The sequence below is a fragment of the Hirundo rustica genome, chromosome 14, assembly GCF_015227805.2.
Source record: "Hirundo rustica isolate bHirRus1 chromosome 14, bHirRus1.pri.v3, whole genome shotgun sequence".
Lineage (NCBI taxonomy): Eukaryota > Metazoa > Chordata > Aves > Passeriformes > Hirundinidae > Hirundo > Hirundo rustica.
The window spans coordinates 12,961,295-12,987,492 of record NC_053463.1 but is presented as its reverse complement, the minus strand read 5'-3'; the positions used below and the strand labels follow the sequence as shown (position 1 = coordinate 12,987,492).

The 26,198-nt window shown below is 38.4% G+C and overlaps 1 protein-coding gene across 2 annotated transcripts in view; it reads right to left on the bottom strand.

Annotated features, from left to right (window-relative positions):
- The window catches only part of TENM2 (teneurin transmembrane protein 2), a 1,092,434-nt gene that overhangs the window by 994,545 nt on the left and 71,691 nt on the right, over positions 1 to 26,198 (bottom strand). Inside the window, exon 1 of one of the 2 annotated variants that reach the window (XM_058422512.1) lies at positions 25,290 to 25,335. The exons of the other annotated variant lie outside the window; for it this stretch is intronic. The gene's annotated coding sequence lies outside the window, so the exon portion shown is untranslated. Of the gene's footprint in view, positions 1 to 25,289; positions 25,336 to 26,198 lie in introns of those variants that run through there. 2 annotated transcript variants of the gene reach the window in all.

The following is a 26,198-nucleotide window of genomic DNA, read 5'->3' as shown; positions in this document are numbered from 1 at the left end:
CAGGAAAATGACAAATCCACCTGCCTGCCTACTTCCCACCCTCCTGTCTCTGCTCAGCTTCTCCTGCTGCCTTTTGTACATAGCTCACCCTTGATCACTGGCAGTAGGTGACCAAGGGAGTTGGGTGGCTCAGCAAGTCCCAGGTGAGCAGGGGAGAGCAGGCAGCTTCATAAACAAGATTATTTTGCCCACTCAGGGATCTGGATCACGAGTGGTATCATGAGTGGCTCTGAAAGCCAAAGCTGAAGTGTCAGATCCTAGGTGGGGAGAATATATCCCAAGATATAGATTTATTAATTTTTTTTACCCATTAGAATTTTCATTATTCTAAAGGTCATTTCATGACTACATAACTAATGAGAAAGGATATATTCCTTGAGTCATCTGGGATCTGCCACAGAGCATTTGACCAAAGGTGTGTAGCTGCTGAACTATGACATTCCAGAGAGATGAGGGGCGGCAGATGCAGCTCATATCAAATCTCGTGTGGCAGTTCATATTTGCCAATATATCTTTCAGGCTAAAAAGATGTGATTTCCTCCCTGGTGGTTTCACAAGTAGCTTTCATCAAAAGTTTGTTTAAATCTGTCATGGCAAAGGTTTGCAGCCAAGACACAGAGGTTTCCTTTATGAGACATAAATGTTTTAGTTTTCCCTGGATACTAACATGAAGCCTAAGTAAGTATTTCTGAGTTTATTTCTCCAGAACTCCAGAAAGAATGAAAAGGAAAAGAGGGCACACAGCTATAATTTGCCTGCTAATGTACACATCTCTGATACTGTGCTCCCTCTGGTCATGTTTGAATATTTTGCCACTTAAAAATACACATATTCAAAATGAAACAAATCCCACAGAAGGTAGAATATACTGTTCTGCTGTGTTGTATAAATATCAGTTAAATGCACTCTCTGTCAGTTCAGCATGTTGAGCATTTGTAATGTGACACTTAGCTGTAGTTTAAAAACTATTCTGTATCAAAATCTGCAGTAGTTCAAAATTGTTATTCTAAGTTGTTTCCTGCCATATTAGAAAAAAACTCAGATGCTTTCTAGTGCTAATCTCTGTTCAAAGTAGCCCTCAGTACTCGTTTTCTTCTATTTCTCTGCTAATTCTTTTTCATCTGTTTTAATACATTTTATTTAAGGATGTTGAAACTATAATGGCTTCTTCTGATTCTACTTATTCTTTTTTTGTCTATAATGTGGCTGTCTTCTCATCCTGCTAGAAACCTCTGGGGCTGATGGGAAGGAGGCAAGAATGCTGGATTAAAATTCACCTGTGCTCTGAGGCTCTGAGATTCCCCGTGTAGCAAATGTGAGTAGAAGTGTCCTTGGTGATCCCTGAAGCTCCCATGACCTGTGCTGAGGGATGGGGCAATGTTGCTTGGTTGAATATTTGGTTGAATATTGCTCATTCAACACCCTTTTGTCACCATTTCAGTGAATTTCGCCTTCTCATACTGTACTAAAATCTTAGCAAAATGAAAAAAGAAAAAAGTCTGCTTATGCTTACCAGGCAGGTTTCATCCAAATTTTACAGTTATAATTAAAAACTACATTTTCATTAAGAAAATTATGAATTGCAATAAAGTGCAAGGAACATGCAAAATGAATAATTAACGTTGTATAGACTTCAGCATCTTAATGAAGATTAAATAATACATATATTCAAACTGGATTAGCACATCCACTGAAAGCTGTTATGTGCTCAGTAGGGGAGTCTATGCACTCACAAAATAATGTTTTATGAGGAGTATTCTAGCAACATTAAGCATAAGGTTGTCATATATAAAATGATTAATGTTTTATATAAAAGAAGTTGTAATTCCAGTGAATGAAGTCATTTCATCTCCCTGCTGCTTCTACCTTTAGGAATATGCTGTAAATGAAAAGTGGCTCAATGTGAAGTCTAGTTAAATAGAATATGAATCCTCTTTTTCAAAGTTAATGAGACTTGGAAACCCGCATTTAAAAAAAATGTTGTGATTTTAAATCACAAATTTCATTAAGATTTGCATACACCACCTACAGTCTTGTTTTATTAAGACTCCCACTTCCTTAGCTCTGTAGGACAGGATGTCACCTTGTTTCTCCTGATCTTTGAGTGCAGCCTGTCCTCCACTTACTGCTCATTCTTTATGATGGGCAGAGTTGCTTACGAGATCCTGCATTAAGGGAAGGCAGGTGAAAATGAGTCTGCAAAAATGCCCAGATGGAACAGCGCCGGGACAAGGAACTCCTTGGCCACTGATGATGAAGTCATTTTGTCAAGGCTGAGTACGTACAGATTGCTGGGGTGTTTCTCTCAGCAGTGAAATGTCCATCTGCAGAAGGGGGGCTGACAAGTCGCCAGCTGCTCCAAGCTGACGGATCAGAGGAGGAATGGACTGTGATTTCCTCCTGAAGGGAACAGATGATGGCAAGGTTAAATCACGGCTATGTAGGGAAGTGACAGGAATTTCACATGTAGATAAGGCAATCTATGTATTGGTATTTCCTGTTTTAAATCTGTTTCATCTAAAGAAGTAGCTGCTCTCCAGGGAACACTGATTCCACACTGGGAAACTCAAGTCAAACGTGGTGGACAGATTCTAAGTGCTCAATGCCGGTACCTTTTGACTAAAGAGATTTTGGTTGTATAGACACAGAAAAGGGGATAACTCATTTTACACAAGAGGTTACTGCATGATTTGGCAGGCCTTGCCCCTCCCATTGTTAGGAGCAGGCTCTTCAGGAGGAGATTTAGCAGCACAAGGCTGAGCCCTGGTGCAGCACACAAGCGATTCTTCAGACAAATGCTGCAGTCACTGCTCTCTTGTCAGTGTTACCCTACACCTGAGAGGGGCTGGCTGGGATCCTTGTTGAGCCCCTGCCCAAACACAAACACAATTTTCACTCTTGTCTCTGCCTTCACCATAATCTCTGTGGGCCTGACACAGCCAGAGCTCCCCTGTGCTCTTCATGGCAGAGTAACCAACTCTTTGTAGCCTGCACCTGACTATATTTTGTTTTAAATGGATAAAGTATTGAAATTTTTGATAATATTAAGAATATTCAAATAAAACTTTTTTTTTTTTTTTTTTTTTTTTTCCCCCATGAAAATGAAAAGGAAATTATTTTCCATTTCTATTCTGAATTTACAGCAGTGCCTCTAAAACATTTTTGGAAAACTTCCACACCTGCTTAACCACATGAGAGGATGCAGTTCCTGAGGAGCTGTTTTCTCATTTACATGCAGTTGGATTTCACAGAAACATAGTTTTCAGTCCTCCTGCGAAATAAATCTTTTTCCTTATGGTAGTAAAAAAAGTCTATGCAAACATTAACTAACAGATTAGAAGCTGAATTGTACCGTCCCAATTTTTAAAATATGTTTTTGACGTAGTGAAATCTTGGCAAGATGCATGTTGCTACTGTCAACAGAAAAGAATCAGCTTTTTGGCTCCCACACTTGCTGGAACCCCAGTGTTAATAAGTAAGGGGGAACAAGGCTCAGGCCCAAGAATCAGTTGGTTTGCAGGTTTTAGTTGGTCTCATTAAAAAAAAAAAAACAAAAAAACACCAAAACAAAAAACAAAACAAAACAAAACAAAACAAACAAAAAAACCCAACAACACCCTCCCTGTTTATGATGTGGATTACTGTTGTTTTACTGCTTCATGTTGCATTTGTCTGCACGTGCCTGCTGGCCCCTGCCTCCCCACCAATGAATGAACTTCATGTCTGGCCCCTGGGCAGGGATTTGTACAGCTGGAATGTTGTCTGTGATGAAGGCCCCTAATAGTATATGAAAAATAAATGTATTTCCACGCTAAGGCAGGCCAGGCTCAGAATGGTCTTTGGGATGGAGGGAGGAGGCAGGGGCAGGGATGCAGTGTTCAGTGAATCCTTTTCCTGTAATTCAGTGAAAGCAGAGAGGAAGGAGCTGCTGTGGCACCCTGGCAGGAAAGCTGGACCCAGTGAAAGCTGTCACACCAGGAGCTGTGTGGGTCCCTGAGCAGCCACACGCTGAGGGTTCATGGTGAGAGCTCCCCTGGCTGGGAGCAGGGCAGAGGGCACACCAGGATCTGTTTTGGGATGCTGAAAGCCCCGTGCCTCCTCTTTTCACCTGAGCTCACAAGCACTGAAACTCAGTGGGAAATGGACTGACTTCTGGGTCATCTTATGTGGCCTTGTGTCATACCTGCTTTTAATTTAAAGACTGTTTTCAATTGTTTAAAACAGCTGGGAAACTTTGGGATTACAGGGGAAGCACAGGTGCTGTATCATGTGAAATATCCATACAGATACAACTAGATTAACCTTATAGATCGCGTGATTTTGAGAAATTGTCCTCCAGGTGCAAGCCTGGAATGAAAGAAAATGACAAAGTGGTTCTCATGTCTCAGGGGCCAGGCTCTGTGAATCTCAGTCACGCTGGGCTCGTGGCAGATCAAAAGTCTCCGGGAGCCAAGGTGTGTCTTATCAGCTCACAGGAAAAGCACAGAGTATGCCAGTCAGCCTGGTGACTTTTTCCACTATTTTTTCCATTGGGAATGCTCTATGAGCCCTAAGGTAAGCAGAAGGAATTCAGAGAACTGCTCAGAGCCCTGCCTGTGGATGAGCACATCCTGCATGCCCTGTAACACTCGTGTGCAACTCTGCCACGGCCACCAAAGGTAAAAATGCACCAGGCTATGGCTACCCAAGGTACAATGAACCGAAAGATTGCCCTTCCACCTTAAAAATTGAAAGTTTCCCCTGTCCACACAAGCACTACAAATTCTCATTCATTGTTGTCAGCTGGCAGGAGGAAGTCCATTATTTACCTGTTAACTTTTCTAGGCAAACCCATGTTCTAATATGTAAAATCACCTGCACAAACCCTGGCAGTGTTGGAGGCCAGGTGAGGCAGGGTTTGCACCAGCCTGGTCTGGTGGGAGATGTCCATGCTTGGGACTAGATGATCTAAAAGGTCCATTCCAAACCCTTAATATGATTTTATGTTATGCATAAATATATATATAATTACATATATAATAATTAAATATATAAAAATTTTATATAAAATTATTGCATGGACTTGTAAGCGGATGAAATACCCTGAAATGACATTTTGGTAATAAATAGCCAGTTTTTACAGGTAAACCCTTCAGAGAACTGTGTTGGGGACTGTGCTGTTCAATGTGTTCATAGACAACCTGGGGAAGAGCTAAAGTTTTCTAATGATACGGATTAATTATTTGTAGTAAAGAGAAAAGTGAGAAGATTTACAGATTATTTAATGATATTTTGTCTCAATGATAAAATGGCAGAGGAAAATGAGTGTTGATAAATGCAAAATAATATTTGTGAGAGAAACAACTATAACTTAAAAGATAAAATAATGAGATCTAGACCAGCTGTTACCACTCACGGAACTCTTGGCATTAAAAAAGATATTTAGTTGACTATATTTTCTTAATGCTTAGTAGGAATAAAAAAAAATGGAAAATGACAATTTTTTACCCCCTTTGGAAGTAGATATGTATCAGTATAAAAGAAAAACCCCATAAAGTCAGGATATCTGCGTACAGGAGTATCAGCAGCACATCCCCTACAATATTTACATTAATACTGGATCTCTGAATCTAAAAACTATGGACAATTTACACCTGAGGCTTTCTTACAGACATGGATACCGGAGCTCAGAAACACCTGGATGGAAAGGGGCCCACTGGACAGAGAGTTTAGCCATCCAGGAAAAGATGATTTGACAAGAATGAGCCAGCAGCCCTCACCTCATAAATCACACAGCACAGCACATGAAGTGCTCCTCTACAGGCTTGTGATCCTATGGCACAAATGTAGGGGAAAAGTGCTGTTAAACACAGTGATAGATTCCCTTGTCCTTTACAACAGCTGAGAATTTGTTAAGGGAAAAACATGCAGGTAATTGCTCTTAAGCTACAGAAAAAGGTGAACTTTCTTTCCTACCCATCCCAAATCCAATTTGACATGGGGAAAATTTTCTTCTGGGAAACAATTCTAGTGAACATTTTAATCCTGAGCAAAGGAAGGTTTATGAATTACTCACTTATGAGATTTCTTAGTACCTCTAGGCATGTTAGGGCATCCCTTCAGCATCTCTTTCTAGCCAAATCTCCAAGCTGAACCCTTCAAACACAGATTTAATTAATGTCAATATCAATTCAGGACCTGTAACAATCAACAAATGACACCTGAGAGTCTCAGCGTCCCTGTCTTGAGGATACCAGCACAAGGAACACACAAGGAAAAAGGTCCCAAGTTTTATTTTTTTTTTTAATTCATTAATTTTGTAGTTCTATTATATTGCACTTCATACTCCACATTGTCTGGAAGTGTTTCAGTACTTCCCTTTTGGCTGGGGCTTTGAAGTATTTTTGTTTTCACATCTATATTTATTGTTGGCAAATCTGAATATACACAATATTGTACTACTAATATCCTACTAAGAATTAACTTTATCTTATCTCATTATCCTCAAACATTGACTTGATCAGGATCTAATGTCCCCCTCAGGGTATTTTCAGTTTAAAACTTATTCCATCAATTTCCCCAAAGACCCACAAAGCTCAAAGCCCAAAACACGCAAACAAAACCACAAAAAAACTCTTGACACCATCCTGTCTTACTTATAAAAAAAAGCTTAGAAACCCTGCAAGAGTTCTGACAGCTAAGTACAGCCTGGTAGTACTGCACACTTCTTAAAGATGACATAAGTTGCCTCTAGTGCTTCAATGAACTTTGCAAACCACTTGTTGAAACCCTCGTGTCCAGAGTGTGCACAACTCTATTTCCAAATAACTGGTTCCACCACAAATTGTAATCAGAAGAAATTTGTGTAAGGTGGCATTTTTCAGCCTTTCAGACGTGTAGGTCAATCAGCTATGATTAAGATTCTTGCCCAATCATGCTAAAGAGCATTAAATTTTAATTGAAAATTGGATGAGAGTTCAGAGAAGCAAAATCTCTATTGACAAGAGAGCGCAGTTCCCAATCTGTTGCTGTTATTTCTGCCCTTATGCCCAGCTTTAAAATATTTTATACAAGTTTGTTGTGGTTTTAGCATTTGACAGATCCAAACACTGACAGTGAAGCAAGACTGGGGTCAATGTAAAGTGACATGGAACAATTACCTGAAGCAAAGGACATAAGAAGGATGGAGAGGGCTCGTTGCAAGGGTGTGCAGTGACAGGACAAGGGGCACGGGTTTCAAACTGACAGTGGCATTAGATTGGATATTAGGAAAAAAGTCCTTCCCTGAGGAGGGGCTGAGAAGGTGGGGAGATCCAGGCACAGGGTGCCCAGGAAGGCTGTGGCTGCCCCTGGATCCCTGGAAGTGCTCCAGGCCAGGTTGGACAAGGCTTGGAGGAACCTGGGCTAGTGGAACGTGTCCCTGCCCATGGCAGGAGTTGGAATTAGGTGATTTTTAAGGTCCCTTCCAGCCCAAACCATTCTGTGATTCTATAACTTTATTTTGAAAAGTCCAAACCCCAATAATTTTATTTATACCTAGTAGGCCCATAATCAACAAGCAAGCATATAGATTAATATGTCAACATCTCACAGAGTTTGGCTATACACACAGCTCAGGTATACATTTCGCATTCATGCAGCACTTACAGCCCATGCAGATGCATCTGAGTTTGTTATAAATGAGCTTAGCAAGGGTCATTGCAGATGCATTGCTACAGAAAACTGGGAAGACTTGCTGCCTGTTTATTTATGTAGGGTTCTGGATGGCTTTTAAAATCTGTGCTAATGTAAGACACATAGAGAAGCTTTCTAAGATTTTTTTTTTCTTCTGCGAATGGCATGTCCGTCATTGTTTGAACATTCTACCAGTGCATCATCTCTTGAAAATAAACATTGAGATTGTATAGCATTGGAAACAATGATAAACAGGCATGTTAACTAATTAATGTCACTTTCATTGGTGAGGTAAAGGCAGCTTAATTAGGGAGCTAATGTACTTCTTCACCTTGAAGATTATGATTCACTTCTAGTATTATCCTCAAATTAAAAGTTCAAATAAATTAACATCAGCTCAGCTCTTTCTCATTGTACTTCAAATTGCCCTTAAGTGTTCCCTTGGGCCTATTTGTATGGGAAATCATTGACATTATTCTTATTTTTATTTTGCAATAAACCAGCATGGCTGAAAATAGGTTAAAAGAATAAAGAAATCAAGATGAAAGCAGGCAACTGAAGATTTCAGGATTACATTAAGAAATAAAGACCTAGGGAGAAAATATCAAGCTGGTACTGAAAACATGGAGTGTATAATAAACATTTATGAACGTTTTATGTCTGCCTTCAACTATGGGCAGCTATTTATAACAGATGCTTGCTTGCTATGAACAACAGAAAATACCATTTGGAAAATTTACACTATTTGTAATTTACCAAGAAGTTTTAGCCTATGATTAATTAGGCTATACCCAAGGGCACTTCATAAAGAGAAAGAAAAGTTGAAAAGACCTCTTATGAGTGCTTCCAGGAGGACTATATACACTAGCTTTGATTCCATCTGAATATGTAAAAGATGAAAAATCTTTAAAGGCATACTTCATTAGCCCAGACCTGAGTTCTTCAATGTGCCAAGTTCAAAAGGCTGATTTGCTTCCAATGCCAGCAAATAATGCCAGAAAATAGCCATTCCACATATTCAAAAGATGCAAAGATTTTGTGACTGTCTGCCAAAAAAGTTGCACATATGGGCCACTGTACATTATCACTAGAAATGAGTAATCCCTGATAATGGAAAGACCAGAAATAGCAGTGGGACGGTGTCAGCTGAAGGTTTATGCTGAAGAACTGTAATCACTAGAAGACTTAATGTAGACTAATGACAGGCTTTTGAACCTAGCCTAACTTTGTCATAATCAGGGCCTGAAGCAGGATACATTTTACTCATCGTGTAATTATATTTTGTACAAGGCAAAACTCAACGAGAAATGAGCCACTTGTTAACGGTGTCATCATGTGTAGCAGGGAGCACCAAGCTCACCCTCCTGTGCCTTGGAGATGCTGCTGCTGATCCTGCTGGGGACCAGCAGAAATGGACATTTTGGGCACTGCAGAAATCAAAGTGTCCCTTGGGATGGGTTGTAAACTCCTGGGAATAAGGTGCAGTGTTACACATCCCACTGAGTGGTGAGACACTGTAAATTTTAATGAGGAGATGGCTGAGGTCCCTGGAGTGTGGATAACTGCCCTACAAAGGGTGATTGTCACTGGGCAGCACAGAGGTGACTGTGGTCACTGTGGGGACACTGGCAATAGCCTGTACTGCCTGTGAGGGGGGGACAAAGCTCATCCTGCTTGGGAGAACCCAGAACCTGTCACAGGAGCAGTGATGATGTACCACAGACACCGAGGGAGAAGTTACCTCAGCAGTTCATGTCACGACTTCTAGCGTGTACAAGGGCTTGGTGCTGAAGAGTATCTCAGTTCAAATGTTTACAGTCAGTGATAGAGCTGCTGTTTGCACTTCAACTCATCAGTGAAATGAAATTTTATTTATATGATTTAATAATTAGATGTATTTAATTATTAATGTAAATATAATACCAGGAAAATATAAATAATTAATGATATACTTATAAATAATTTGTTAGTGAAATAGATTGAGAAAATGATTTGTTCTTAATAGTAGACTTATAAATATTTAAAATCAAGTCCCAACAATGCAGTTTACAGACACTAAGAACCTTAATGCTCTTAAGATGCTTATCCAGTGTCAGATACAGTTAATAAATTTGAAGATAAACTAATGATTTGCTGGACTTAAGCTTTTATTTACTGCCAGGAAGTTTGAAATAATTTTAAATCTGACTTTCCACATTGTTTTATAAATAAGACTGTTTTATAAGTAAAATGTAATTGATTTCTAAAAAAACCCTTTCCTTGAATCAGAGTATTTGAACACAGATGAACCAGACAATGCTTGAAGCCATAGCAACTGATTTTATGTTTGGTAGCTGATATGACATGCAGCTGAAACCTGAAGCTGGATCTTTGTTTAGCTAAGCTATGATTAATGTGATGTAAACCGGGGGAAAACGTGACTTTTTGGTATATGATAATCCCCAGCCACCTAGGGTAAATGTCACCAGCATAAATTATGAATCCTTGGGACCGCTCTGATTTACTCTTACTTGTAATGGTGATAGAGCTCGTTCTGCCAGGCACCATCATTTATACCCAGGGATGCATTCGCATCTCTGACTTTACATCAGCTTAAGTGGAAAAAGAAATTGGAACCCCTGTAGTAAGGAACCCAAAAAGCTGCTGGGGTTGGTTGGATCAGGATCCCCCAATGTGCCCAAACAAAGCCGTTGTGAGCCAGACCTACTTACAGCCAAAACCAGTTCTCTTTCTGCATCTTTAGGGTTTCTAACAGAAATACAGTATTTTAGAGAAGAAGTTTATACTTAAGCAGAGAAAATACTTGCCTGAAAAAGAATTTTTTCAGCAATCTTTTCATTGTAACTCCTGGATTCGGCAGGTTACTCAGAAACACAACAGGAGACTAATATTTTCTGTTCAATTCTGAACCCTTTGAATTTTTTTTTTTTTTTAATGTGATGGAGTTAAAATTCCGTAAAATTCTATACAATTTCTATTGGTTTCATTTCTTTTGTTTTTAGAGGTCACTTCCAGGATAAATGGGATCTTTTAAAAATTATCATGTGGTAGAACAAAATATCACACTGATTACTTTGCATTGTTGATCATTTTTAAACACTTGATAATCATGTTGGTTTAACTGTTCAATCAGAAAAATGTTTTTATTATAATTCCCATAATTATGTTCACCTTGATGGTGTCTGGCAGAAGCTGCACCCTAAGGAAATATTCTGAGAATTCAGTTGTGTCCATTCATGTAAGAGTCAAAGCCACTACAGGCCATTGCCACATGTACCCAGTTGTTCAATGACATTTGAGTCTTCACAGTTCATGAAGATAAAAGACATCCAAATTGCTGCCCAGTGACAATCACCCTTTGTAGGGCAGTTATCCACACTCCAGGGACCTCAGCCTTCTCCTCATGAAAATTAACAGTGTTCCACGACTCAGTGGGATGTGTAACACTGCACCTTATTCCCAGGAGTTATTACCCATCCCAAGGGACACTTTGATTTCTGCAGTGCCCAAAATGTCCATTTCTGCTGGTCCCCAGCAGGATCAGCGGCAGCATCTCCAAGGCACATGAGGGTGAGGTTTATGCTCTCTGCTACACCGTTAACAAGTGGCTCATTTCTAGTTCAGTTTTGCCTTGTTCAAAACATAATGCCATGATGAGTAAAATGCAACCTGCTTCAGCCCCTGATCAAAACAAAGTTAGGCTAGGTTCAAAAGCCTGTCATATAAATTACTTTGTTTTTTATTTACTGAGGTATTATTTTGTGCTGGCTGCTGGCAGTGGGGAGAGCACTGTCATTGCATCACTTCGGGGGCTGCATGTCACATCAGTCACACACATTTACCCCTTGGGTGTTCCTGTATTTAATTTTTAGCAGAAAATATAAGAAACTGTGGGATAACAAGTTATTTTGAATCGCAATTATCCAAGTGCATTTAAAACAGAAAATCGTCTCATAATTTCTTTCTAGGCTGTAAATGCCTCTTAGGTAATTGTAAGACATCACAGGGTAGTTTGGTGGTTTGGGTTAGTCGGTTGGTTGTGGGTTTTGGGTTTTTTTTTTGGTTTTTGGGTTTTTTTTTTGTTTTTTTTTTTGTGGGGTTTTTTTTTTTGTTTTTTTTTAGGTGGGTTGGTTGGTTGGTTGTTTTGTTCTGGTGTGTTTTTTGTTTTTGTTTGATTGTTTGTTTGTTTGTCTGGTTTCTTTTCTGGGGTTTATTTTTGTTGAGAATATATTAAAGTACACCTTTGACCCTTTTCAATAGCTAGGTTCAGGCATTCTAGCCAGCTGCCCCAAGAAGATGCATTAATGCCATAACATCTTCAAGCAGAAGCATAGAATTTCTCACCTGAAATAGTTGTGCCTCACCTGCTCTCTGTGCAATAGAAATGAAACATTTCCTATTCGACTGTCTGGGCCTCCCTTACCAGTCACAGGGACAGATGAGGACCAAGGCACTTGTGATAAAAAATGAGGTTCATTATACTGAGGGATTTTAAATGCATCTGATTTATCCAGCAATACATGTACAGTATTTTGGCACACTATTTGCTCAGCACATTATAATAATTTAAGATCATTTGGCAGATGCTTATTGAGGGACTTTTTTTTTTATCTTTATGAAATGTAACAGCTCTTCCAAAGCTCTCAGTGTCTTTTTTTCCTCCTCTTTTTTTTTTTTTTTTTTTTTTTTTTTTTCCCACTCCTTTAACTCTTTTTTCCTGTCCTTGTTCAGTGACCTTGTACAAATACAAGCCTCACTGAAGCCAGTTTAAGCTATCATGGTCACATAAGTATTATGGACCAGAAATGCAGTGAAGAACCATCAATATATGTGAAAAGAAGCATATAGCAAAACAAAGAGGATTGAAAGCAAAAGTGTTCCAGTTTTCCCTGTCCCTGAAAGCACACCTTAATCTGTTCCAATGTACACATAGAAAAATCTTCATTAATTTCTCGTCTCTTTCTCCCATCTTTACCATTTTCAGTTCCACTTTGCTATTAAGCAGTAGGATATTCAGAAATGTGCCTTACAGCCTTCTCTGTTTTCCTCAAATAAGAGAAATGTTTTCTGTGTAGTTCAGTGGCTGCACTTTTTGAGCCGCGGTGGTGCCCATGGAAGCACTTTCTAACAAATAGGTCCTTTTCTTCAGAGTGCAGTAGAAGCACTTGATTTTGTTTCTATTTCCTTGGAAAGCCCATCTCCTTTGCTGAGTGTCATCACCTGTTGGATTCCATCACCCCCAGATCATTCTCCTGCCTTACCTTGACTCCCATTCCACCTTCTAAATTCACAAACTCTGTCAAAGATTTGAGGAGAACATTTACAAGCTGTGCTGGATAAATGCAGAGATAAACAGATTTTTGCTTTGAGAAACACACAAATCCCTAAATATTTCAGTGCCAGGAAAGTGAACACTTCAGGATATATATAAAAAAAAAACCCTGGACAGCAGGCTTAGATAATACAAACTGTATTGTGTTAGTTAAAAATATCTATCCCTCACCAAAATGAATCTTCCTCTCCATCCTATGAGCAGTGCCCAGGTAATGAATGCATCTCAAATCTCTCTTGGGAAGAGAAAACATCTAGATGTAACCAAGCTCTCTCAAACACAATGTTCCACTGAATTTGAGCACCCAGATACAGAAGAACAGTTGCTTTTGATCTCAAACTAGATCTTTACAGTCATTGATGTAGCTGCATAACATAATATCACAGTGTGAAGACAAAAAACACAGTCTGATTACCTAATTCTGACTCAAGAGTGTCAGTATTTGGGACCACTCCATTCTATGATAAATCAGTCCTAACATCAGTCCATAGCCTGAAATGTTCCAAATTTGATGTGAGCTCTTATTTCACAGCAGAATCTTCCATGTAACCTGGCATGTAGGTTTAAATCAATATATTTGCTGCAAACAAGGGTCCACATTTGCTTTGCAGATTTTTTTTCTGAGTCCTAGGAAAATCTTTGAGCTAACCAAAAGAAAAATGCCATTATGCCACTGTATGAGTGTTTAAAATGGTGTTATTCTAGCAGGAACACATGGATATAACTAGGAAAATTCTCCTGGGTTAACAAAATATCTGAAAATTGTCAAAACCTCCTTAGGAATGCTCTTTATAACTTTAATAAAAGTATCTGGCCATGAATCATTTTGTTTGTGTATAACAACATCCCATAAAGCCTAAAATAGGAATATGAACTCCAGAATCTTGGAAATCTCTGTCTAGTTTTCAAGTGTCCAGTGATTCCTTATGTTATCTGAGACTCAATTTCCAACTGAAATTTCACCTCTGCCGATTGATCCCCATTCCAGCTGCACCATCTGTGGGTTAGGAATTTTACTGATAACATTTTCCCTCATAGTAATTAATACCTTCAGGATAAAGTTGTATTTTGTAGGTAAGGTGAGGTTTTGAAATTCTTTAAAGCTGTAGGATTACATTGGAGCCACACTGAATAAACAGTTACTTTAGATTAATTTTACCAACTGCTGATCCACTCCAATTGCTGTATTTTAAGAGTCCCAAACACTGTTCAGAGGCATGTTTTGAAAAAAAAAATTCTTCTGCTGGTGAAATTATGTAAAAATAAAAAGCTTTGAAGTAAAAGTTGGTTAATAAATATATTCCATGCTGTGTGTGCTCTTTTTACATAAGTATTTTGGAATATATTTTAGAAAAGTCTTCTAATTGCTGGGGAAAGCACCAAAACTATTTTATTAGCATTAAGGCAAACAGCATGAGCAATATGATTCTCTTTATTAACTTTGTCTTGATTTCAGTCATTTTGATATGGGAGTAACTGCTTTCTTCTCTCACTTCCCCAACAAAGGAGCTATTTTGTAGGCATAGATTTACGTTTGTGTTTAAGAGGTGAGGATAACACAAAACTGGCATTTTGTGTTACCTACCCCTTGTTCTTCTGGTAGCCAAGTTCTTTGAGTTAAATATTGCTCTGGACCTGCAAGGACATCTCAAAGCAGTAAGGGTCAAAGGATGTAGTTCCCACAATATCAAACCATGGATATCTATTTATTCGGACCTTCAGATTCAACCGGTGCCATTGTCACGTTTGAAATGAAGCACAATTACTGGTATCTGCCAAGCTGTACTTTTGCAAGGCTGCAGCTCAGTGCTGGCCAAAGCCACGCGGCTCAAAGGTCAAGCGAGAGCTGTAAAACTGAACTTCCACTTATTCAAAAAATAAGGAGTAAGGAATTAGGACAAACTAAATCTATTAAATCTATTAAAATGTATCTATGATTACAGAATGCGAGAAGGAATCTGTTTACATAAAACAACGAGTAGCACTGAATCAGAAGAGCATTTAAGCATAAATTACCATGGGACAAAATGCTCTGTGAACCATACTCAGTTAATAAGGGGCCTTCAACATACACCAAGTGTATATTTTTCTCTGTTGTCCACAGTTCTTTAAGCTGGAAATCTGTGAACCTCAACTTGATCTTCTCCCCTCAGGTTCTAGCTGAAAAATGGTGGAGGAGACAGAAGCTTTAAATACAGAACACTAAAGCCATGGATCATTTGACTGGTAAAACTGATTGTGCCCTTTTCTTGCTAACATTGAAGCACAACTTATTTGATTTTGGAGCTCCTGTGACAAGGTGTTTGACTATTAAAAGTCAAATACTTACTCAAAACTATAATGTAGCATTTATTTATGATATATTGATGAATTTTTAATATAGATATGCCTATAAAAATCAATTTTTCAAAAGTCATACTTTTAAAGAGAAAGGCTGTAGATGGCATAAATGGAAAGGAAGATACTTCTTTTTCTGACTCTAGGACTTCAGTCAGTAATGACACTGAATGGGAATCTTCCACATTTTTTAAAAAAATGCTTAAAGCTCTCCTTTAAATGTTTGCTTGCAGGAAGGATACAAAATCTAATTTGCTGGAGTGGATTTTTTGTTTTAATTCTGGTGAAATTGCAACATACTTGAAAGTGCTATTTAGTTCCAAAAGGTGTGAGTTTTGATTACATAATATGTTTCTCTAGAAGTTTGTTTTGCACTAAAGGCTGAAGATAACTACTTTTTAATTCAACAGTACGTTTAAAATTGTTGATTGTTCAGTGTATAAAGGGAATAAAAAGTAGCACACATCAGTTTTAGAATGTCATAAATATCATTATGACCTTCATGGATTTTCATATGGTCTAAGTAATCCCTATAAACCAAACGGATTCAAATACACATCTTCAATCATTTCACTGCTACTTTGCCTTCTGCTGCAGTTTTATAAAACTCTTTCTAATACATCTCTTAAAAAGCAAACAAACAAACACACAAACAAAAAAACCCAAAAACAAAACCCCCAAATCCCCCAAAAAACCCACAAAACAAAACAAAACAAAACAAAACAAACCCTCATAAAACAAATCAACAAATCACCCTTGAAAAAACCAGTTGATGCTGGTAAAGCAACAAATCTAAAAATCAGAAAACTTGTCAAGGAGATCTTCTCAGATACTGACAGGCAGCAGTATTCCAGGCTTCTGTTGTTTTAATTATATTGTATCCTTGCTTTTTGCACCACTTTAGTTAAGGTTGTGTCAGCATCTCCGTTATAAATCCCTGTGCCCTGGGGTTTTTTAACTCATTGTTAAAAAATTCCCTGAAGGCTGCATCTTGGTACGCAAGATTTCATCTGACAAGTGGAAACTTATCTCTCTATGTTTAAATAGGGGTTGGAGATACAGAGAGTTTTCATATAAAGGTTAAATCATGCCATTTGAAAAAGCAAAGGAAGACAAGTTTTGTAATTTCATATATTTTTCTCTTTTATGAACAGAAAGCCAAAATAGCTTCCTCTTAATTAAACTTCTGCATCTGTCAATTCTTTTTATTTTCTAAAGGAAAAAAAAAAATAGAAGTAAATAAACAGGTAATTTGACTCATAATGCAATTTTCTACACACATGGTCTGTGTTTTGCTGTAAAAATGTCAAACATATGTTCTATCTATATATAGTGTGCCCTGCTAATAAAAAGAAGTTATGATCAAATTTACAGTGCCAGAATTTTGAGATGGGAGAAGCTATTTGTCAGAGGAAAATTAGGATTTTCAAAGTCTTAAGAATGTGCACAATACTAAGTCTAAGCTGAAAAATGAGCAGAAGGAGAAATTTTTAGCGCATTTGATTCAAAGTGATAGTTTAAAAAAAGGCTGAAAACCCACATATAGTCGCTTTAGCTACTGAGCAACAATATAGCAGGAGGTACAGTGGGACTGGATTCTGCAGATATTGTCAATCACAATCTATGGAGTGTGCTTATGGTGCTGATTGTGCATTGCAGACCCTTCCACCGTGTGTTTTCAGCTCCAGATACTCCTACTGCCTAGCCTGAAAATTAGATCAGAAAAACGATTTGCAAAATAACCGGTGTTCACTCGTCTGGGTGCTGCAAGCCCAATCCCACACTGCAGTTTAGATCTGCAAATGAATGTTATAAAATATACTGGTAACACACAAACATACAGTAATATAGTATTTAATGAATATTTACAGCTCAAATGAAATTTAAAGCTGGCTGTCAAAATATGCTTTATTATTTGCTAAAGCTAAAGGCATTTTCTCAGTTTGTGAGCAGACACATAAGAGCCTTATGCTTATATGATATATAGGGAAGGGAAGCTCATAAAACTTCATAGTCCACCTCTCTTTTGCATCATGCTGTATAATTCTAAAATATTAATATTTTAAAAAAAGAAATGAACAATTTTTTGGTAACAAAATGGAGCTATTGCAAAAGAGATGAGAGTGAAAGTCTCATCTGGGACAACGTACTCCAGAGAGAGCTCGGGAATTCTTTCACCATCCTTTCCTCCATACAGGTTTATACCCTGTTGATAAAGTGTTTGCTCCCATACTTAAACATGCCAAAAAGCTGATGTAAAAATATGGTTTTAAAAATGCATATCTTTTTAGTTGGAGTAAAAGCTGGCAAGCTTGATTTTTTTGGTTCTTTTAAGTGATTCAGTTTGATCTAAATTAGTTTCAAAGCTCTACTCAGTAGTAATACTCAGCCTCTATGTTCAGCACTCTAAGTACAGACTAAGGAGGGATTAAAATGAAAGCTCTGCTCTCCTATTCACAGCTCATATTCTCCAGCTGTTCCCTGACTCCATTTTACTGCTCATGTCACAGGTTTACTGTGAGCTGTGCAAAATCCACCTTTGCAATTAACAACATAGTGACAACAGTGCCAACAGAGCGACCATCTTTGTGCCCTTAAGTCAGACAAGAACTAGTACAAAATATTATTTTATAAGGGGACAAAACTAATTAAAAGAAAAAGCTAATGATAAGAATTATAATTACTATTCACTACAGATGCAATTATAAGGAGATAACTTTAAATTACAGCAACAGTGGTGAAGTAGAAGAATAATGACAATTAGTTCTTCTCTTTGCTGCCTGAAGACTGTTATTATTTAATATCCTGTGGGGCAAGACAGCATGGGTAGCCATGAAATCTGAAACAAGTATGAAAAAGGACAAAAACACTAATTTCCTAGGAGTTTGAGAGATGGTGTTTTTTCCTGGTGGCTGACTGTCATCACTCCAAGTAATATTTGAAACTTGCTTCCCCTTTACACCCTGGAAACTAGTTTCATTTGCTATTGACCTTATCTATGTCTTAATGTGCAATGCACAAAACTCTACCACTCACATTGTTTACACAGCTTCTAATATATGAAAGCCAGCCTGAATCTGTAGCAAAGGCACGAAAAAGGAATGTCATCTTCAACAGGGAAATAAGGAGGTGCAATGCTTTTATCGTGCAGAAACTCACGAGGACCTTTTGTAGCTTCAGAAAGAGAAATGAAGATAAGCTCGCTATTGTTAGAGGTAACCAAGGGTATTTTGGCATTAGGAAAAATTTTGTAAGAGCAATATATTCCTAGGGAAGATATCACATACAGACTGCAAATTTTGACAAATGCTAAATTTACACTTTAAATGTCAACTTTTGAGTGGCATATTCCAGACAACATCCAGCCTTTGGGGATCAATGAAATGGCCAAGCAATAGACAGCTCTCTTTCCTGAGCTACAGGATGTAGAGCAGAGATGCTATGTGTAGATGGGGAACACTGAATTTTTAGCACATTTCAGTATCCCCAGTTGTGGTGAATAGCAGCCCTGTTCTGGAAGTGGATGTCACCATCTTTCCCTGGAGGATGTACATGCCTACCTCCTCGTGCGTATGGCAGGGTGGGTGACAGATGGTGGGCTCGGGAGGATTACAGCTCCCTTAGAACAAAACCAGATTGGGCGTGGACAGAACTGAGTGAAATGTTTTAGTGCCATCTGCCAATGGAGAGGAGAAACCGACTGGGCTACCTCTGCCAGCCTTTTGCAGCTCTCCTACTGTCCCTCTCCCACCTGCAGAGCCTCCTCCCTGCATTCCCTCTGTCACACTGCACGAGCACAGCTCTCATGCCATGACCCCATGGTGGGCAATGCTAATCCTGCAGCTGGAGGTTAATGGCCAGCATTGAAGTCTTCAAAATACATCCTTCAACTTTTCCTCGCCAATACCTTCCTGCACATGTGAAATACGAGTGGGGTTTTGTGGTGCTGGCAGTGAATACAGGCTCAGGACAGAGCTGCTACACAGACACACTGCTCTGCTAAATAGTGACAGGTCAGCATCACAAAGGGACTTCTATGGATCAGGCAGGGTGCCTCCTATATCATTATAATCTATCTCATTGGTTGCTTTTGCTACCTGAATGTGTATTCCAAGAACAGTTGCATTTTTATGCAAAGAAAAAACAATGAAGAATTTGGGTATTTCTGAGTAGGAAAAAGAGCCATGAAAATATACAGAAGGATGTGGTGAATTTGCAGAGAAATTTGAGTTTTTTAAATATGGCTGCCTCCATAAATGTAACTATTCATGTAAATAAAAGAAACTGGTAAACCCCTCAGAATATATTCAGATTTTGGATTTTTTACAGCACTCTGCCACTGCCTCCTGTTGAAGCTCTGCATGTCCCCACTATTTCATCTACATGTTCAGGACCATATTAGCTAAAGCTGGTAAAGGGAAAGGGTGTGCACCCTGGGCCCACGGGCAGGATATGGGCAGAAGGAAGAGGGAACATCAACACTGGTCTGCAACACACAGGAAGAACCACCTGAATTGCTATATTTATTTTGTGGAAAGGTCTGATGATACTGTATGGATTTTTTTTAGCACAATGCACACAATGGGTAGATGATAAACAAAATTACTGTTCCATTCCTGTGACCATAGTCTAAATCAGTAGGAATATTCCACCTTGCTGAAGCTCTTAAATACATGCTGCCATGCACTGGGGATGGCATGGATCACTCTCCTTTGAACCAGAATGTCACCAGTTCACCCAGCAGAGCGCTGTGGCTCTGCACTAATCCCAGCACAGAGTTATTCTAACACAAGTAGGCAATAAATTAAGTGAACTGCATTATGTACATACAACATCTGTGCCTGCCTAGACATGACTTTACCTGATTGAAAGTGAGCTCAGGGATTAAATTCCACAAATGGCTGAATCTTCACATCTCACCATGTGTTAAGTGTGTCCAGATGGCAGGTGATACACTACTATTAACAATCTACTTTCCCTTCCCTGAAGTGTCTTTGTAGCACATTGCTGATGTTATTGTAAAGATAGAGGTGATTGAATATGCAAAACATTTTAAAATAACCCTTGTGAGAAAAATGGAATGCATTCATATGCTTTAAATAGATACATACACACACGGTGTATTTTGCAATGATGCCAACATAGTCATTGTCCATTTACAGAGAGAAAAAGTCAGAGATAAACAGAGTTATAATTGGAGCATAGTGATTTGACTGCTTTTTGTTGGCACTTATGCTTACACAAAGCCATTCTTTCACCAGCCTGCAGAAACAGAACCCAGACTTTTCAGCCAGGTTTTGAGATGTTCTCCTCAGAAAAGTCATGCAATTTGAAATTATTTATCACAAAACACAGTTTTTTCATCCTTCAGCATAGATGCCATTTCAGTGTAAAGACAAGTAAAATTACTGCCCCCACTGCATTTCCCCTGGGTAGATCAGTAGACCTGATCACAGGTCAGTTGTTTAGGACACTGGCTATTTAATGATTAACACAAATATGTTTAGTACAGGTGTTTCAGTAACTGTGAAAGATTAGAAAATCTGTAGAGTTCATTGGCCTTTAAACTCACACTTCCACACGATGTGATGCAGTGGCCCAATGTTAACATGCCGGGCTGCAATTTCAAACATTACAGGGTCAAAATCTCCTTGGGATTCTTTTCTTACTCTGTCTCTTTGTCCACATGCATTTTCTCATTTTAGCTTTTGGAAAAGATGTGTATTTAGGAGGAAAAGATGGCAGTTTTTTTTACAGAAGTTAATTTAGGTGCTTAGTGTAGGGCTATGAAAGCAAACCAAAAAAAGAAAAATTGGCACATGAATAGTTGGGGAATGCTTTACTTTTTCTAGCTTGCATATTTTTTTCTAAAATAGACTTACAGGGCAAAAATTTAGAAGTGTAATCTATACCCATTCATTTGATTATTCAGGATGTGTGTAATCCTTCTTTTTCCATTTTATAATCCTGTCAGATGTTCCCAGAGATTCCAACAAGGTAAAAATGAAACTAACTGTATATAAAACACTTAATATACATAAATTGGCAGCTGGAAATCCTTTGTCCTCCAACTACGGCCAAAGGGGCAGAGGTAATTATGGAAGACCCACTGATTCCTGAGCTGCCTAGTGTTTGTTTTCTTATGTCTTTTGGGGCAATTGCCCAAAAGCCTGTGCATTGGCGAGGTCTTTGATCAGACAGGAAGTGTATAACCCAGAGTCCAGACAACAGATGATATATAGGAAAATATTTCTGTAATATTTGCATTTTGCAGAGTGGCACTGCTAGTGTGAATCAGGGCACACAACATCACCAAAGCAAAGGGGGAGAGTTGTGAACCTGCTCCATGTCCCACAGCACAACCAGGCAGCCACACTCCATCCCTCCCCCTGGAGCTCCTTTGCTCCATTTCTCCTCTGCAGCTGCTGCTCCATCACCTGCTCTGTTGCTGCTGCAGTAACTGCTTACACCACAATATCTAACAACTTTCGTTTCCGCTTTTTTAATTCTACAGCATTCCTGCTGTTCCTAACAAGAGACAAGTTCCTGATCTCCCTTTCTTGTTCCTGGGAGTTCACCATTTCCAGGTGCTGCCCTTCCCTTTAGGGTAACTCCCTGGCAGCACTTGCAGGTGTTTAGTGCACTCATCCTCTCAATGCCACGTAGTAGAGACTAACATTGCAGCCCTAATCAATAGCTGTCCCCAGGGAGCCTTTTATAGAATTCTGTTTAGAAAAAGTGTGTGGAACTTAACCTTAGATCTGGACAAGGAGGCACGGCTCTCAAGTTTTATTGATTGAAAAAATAATATAAAGTGACATAAAAATGCAGGTTGTAGGGCAAAGGGAGAGTTTGGTAAAAATCATGCACACAACAGGTTGAGTTTCCTAATCTGAACTCAGGTAGTGACACTTCTGTTTCTTATAAAATTCTCAGTAAAAGACATATTGCAAAAGGTGCTCCCCTCCACCCAGGACTCAAACAGTAGCTGAAAATACAGGTATCTATCTATCTATCTATCTATCTATCTATCTATCTATCTATCTATCTATCTATCTATCTGTCTGCTATCTACCTATCATCTGTCTATCAATTATCTATCAATTATCTATTATCTATATATCTATCTGTCTATCTATGACTTCTACTTTGCTTAACACAAGCAATGGAAAACAAAATACTGTTTCCTTGAGAAGTTTCTTGGCCATGTTGAATGAAAAGAAATTGCTGAGGATGGTTATTTTATTGAGGCAGGCTAATGAATGTGTATCAACATATCGATGCTGTATATGTGCTTAAGTATTTCACTGAAATACTTTGGTTGAATTTGTCATTCAGGAAGGGGTTAATGCGGTTTATTAATCTGCAGTTAATGCAGATTGAGTTGCACTGAACCCTTTCTTTTATTTCCCACAAAGAAATTTGAAACACAACTGTTTTTACCATCCTTATCTTTAGCAGAAGCCATGAGTTTTATTCCAGGATGGCATGATTTTGCAATATTACAAATTTGGGACCAACACAATCATAATATTTGTATGCATTGATGAGCTATCCAGGAACTAAATATTTTACAGGTTAAGGACACACAGAATGTGAGAATTTCTGTGTAAGGAACATAAGAAGTGCTGTAAAAATGCCACCTCACACAGAATTCCCTGCCTCATATATATATATATATATATATAGAGAGAGAGAGAGAGAGAGAGAGAGTGGTTATCCCAGTTTTGGATGATAATAACATTAAAAAAAAATTTTGTATTTTACTTTTCCAGTGTCCTCCTTTTATGACCTTCTCTATGCTTAAGAAGTATTGACCCATTATGCCTCACATGTTTTTTGGCTTACTATTATTCTCATCAACATCTAACACTAAATCTCTATGATAAAAATATTATTCAATTTTTGCAGATAAGTCTCTGGAGAAGAAATTAAATCATGTGGCTTGAAAAGCCAGCAACAGAACACAAAGATCTTCACTGCAACTAAACTGACCAGGAATACAAAAATGGTTTTTTTGTTTGTTTGTTTTTTAGTTAAAAATAAATAGAGAAGTTGATTCTTGTTTCTCATCATAGTGCTGTCACCTCCCAATCTGGATTTACACCAACACTCTCCAGGGCAGGATTAGAAGTTATGGAACAGCTTCTGTAAAAGCAGCAGCTCTGTGAGCCAGGGTGGCTCCGTCTGCCTAAGGAAGGGATTTAGTAAAGGTGTAACCTCTCAGTTTGGGGGAGTTGAAAGAAAATACCCAGATGCTATCACTTGGTAAAAATGCATACAGACATATTCTTTACTACAAACGTGTTTCCCTTTAAAGAAAGTGCTTTTGTTAATTTTCTGTATCACTCTGAATTGGGAAGCTTATAAAAATTGTGTTTCATACAACAAAAAATAGATATAAGCCATGATAGTTTTGATAGATGACTGAAAGAATTTCTGTCTTCTCAATCCTCAATATTCTGCTCATTTGGCATAAGGAGAAGTCTACATATTGACTCCAAAGCATGGTAGGCAAATAGACCTTAATACCCAGAGCTGAGCAGCTCCTGTCAAAGCTTTCAGATCCACCACAACCCACTGCCTGCTTGGGCTGAGGTCACAACACTCAGATTTTTTTAAGGTTTGTTTGTTTGTGGGATTTTTGTTTGTTGATTTTTGCTGTTCCAGACAGCACTACTGTTCGGGAAATGTTTCCTCTTCTGGTGAGCCAAGACTTGCAGTAAAATTGTTGCAGAAGTTTCTTGAGGTCAGAATTACTAGGTAAGTACTAAAAAATGACTTAAACCAGGAGAATGAAGAAACAGCCTCTAAGTATCATTCACACCAGTGTACCAGAAATCATCATTTCAATGATTATTGTAATTATTCCTGTAACAGCTCTGGAAAGAATAATTATTCTTTAGTAACCATTAAGGAGAGAAGAAAAGTGAGAAAATAGAAAATTAGGGTTGCATCATTTAAATGAAAAGTTCATGTCTAAGTATGAAACAAGAAAAAAAAAATGCACACTTTTTTATGTATATGCAATATAGAACTATATCACTTCCAAACTGAAATATGCATGAAATATTGAAAGATCAACATGGAAGCGAAAATATCAAAGCTAATGAAGAAAATTAACCATTTGTTATTTTACTGAAAATGCATGTAATTAAAATTACAACAGCAAGATATGTGCTTGGAGAAAATTGAAATACAACACCAGTGTGAGAGTTCTGCACAGAATGGGAAAATTGGCTGTGAGGGAAGAGAAACCAAGTTTACTTTAGGATCTTCCCCGTGAGGGGAGGGATGGCCAGAGTGTGTCCTTGGCTTCGCTGCTTGTTTTCCTCTACTCTGTGGCACACTGTGAAATCTGAAATGGCCTTAGAATTCAGCCAGTCCCTCATTCAGGATGAACAAATGAAATACCTGAAAGAGGATTATTGTGATTAGAATCATCACCAGAATGACTTTTCCATGAGAAATTATATCAAAAGTTTTTTCTTCTATACTTTCAAATTGTTCACCTTTTGCAAACATACAGGTACCATCACTAGATGCTCATAGGTGTGTTAGTTCAGTATGTAAATGTGTTTACTCTGTCACCAAAGATGTACATTTTAATCCCTGTTTGTTTGAGCTTATTCACTTCAATTAAAAGATAATTCCTTTCATTACTGTGAGGGACAAACTGTGCTGGAAAATACTACTTTACCTTTTCAGCCTCGCACTTGACAAGGGTCTTGCAGCCCCTGGTGATGCTGAAGTGCTGCCCCAGACGGACAGTGAAGAGTGTTTCCTTACAAAAGCACTGATTTAATTCCCAGCAGATCTTGCTGAGGCACAAAGGACAGTGGAGCAGCTGCTGATGTGAACCTGCCTCCATGGCCTCTGTGCTGACTGCCTAGAATATTCCCATGTCATGTTCAGCTTGAGTGTTCTATAAACCTTTTCCTGCTCTGTTGAGAAATAATAGTCCTACCTTTAAAAGGTTGGCCCTTGGCCTGGAAAGAAGGGTGGTGTACCACAATAATTATGGGCATTTTTTCCAGGAGGGTTGGGTGGTCGGTGTGTTTTCGTGCTTTGGAGTAGGGGGCCAATGTGACAAGCAGCATTTTTTGTTCCAAAGTAAGATGGCTACCCTGTAGTAGAATCAGTTTGAAGACGATTTTTGTCATTGAACTGGAAAAGAAAAAGATAGGCTTGTCACTTTCCCTCATTTTTTTTCTGTAGAGAAGGAGTATGTTAAAGATTTCAACAGTGATATTCTTAGACAACTTCGATTTCACATGAAAGCATGTTTCTGCCTCCTCTGCCTCTCCTGTGCTGTATCGATAGGTCTTTGGTTGTGCCTACTGTTGTGGAGAAAATTAGCTCTTTCTCATTTCCACTTCAAAACACTGCCTGGCAGGACCATCCTCTTCCTTACCTCAAATGCATGTATTTTAGAAAGCGCCTTAGAGGAAGATTCTGGTAAAAGTATGAATACAGTACCTGATTTCAGGAAGGAATAAAACCATATCTGCATATACATGTGTATGTTAATGCACACACACAATTGTACATAAATATTTAGCATATGTGCAAATATAAATATGTGTGTGCACATTTCTACCTATACAAACACATGAATTAATATACAACTAAACATACAAACCTTGACAGATACCCAATCAAATATTCTATTAACTTGCAATCAGAAGCTTGAGTACTTTGTGTGCTCACATTCACATGAACATTTGTCCTATTCAGCCAAAACCACAAAGATTTTATAGCTATGACTGTAAGAGTAATAAAATTAAAATTAAACAATTATTACTATCATCATCAAATTGAAGGATGGGAGGATAAGTACGCTGCACATGCTTTGAAAACTCCTTTTCCTTTGCCA